Here is a 338-nt window from a genome sequence, read left to right on the forward strand (position 1 = left end):
TGGAACAGCTCTTGGTGTTTTCATGCCTACTGATGAATATTATATACAATTGCAGAAAATCCAAAGTAGCAATAATAAAGTAACTGAGGGCTCCAAACTCTCAGGAAATAAGCCACTAGATTGTGGCCAAAGGTGAGAAAAGTATAAAATTGGTGACAGAGGAAGAAGAAAATAAGTATTTTTTACACCTGTAGGACTAGTTGCAGAAATGGAAACGGTACATTATTCGGTTAATCTTTGTATCTTAAGTCATTGTGTATATTCCAAAAACTTTTTTGAAAAATAAATATAATAAGGGCTAGCCAGCTAACATGATCACTCATAGATATAGTTAGAGT

Source organism: Propithecus coquereli, unplaced genomic scaffold (assembly GCF_000956105.1).
Source record: "Propithecus coquereli isolate 6110/MARCELLA unplaced genomic scaffold, Pcoq_1.0 Scaffold32, whole genome shotgun sequence".
NCBI classification, from domain to species: domain Eukaryota; kingdom Metazoa; phylum Chordata; class Mammalia; order Primates; family Indriidae; genus Propithecus; species Propithecus coquereli.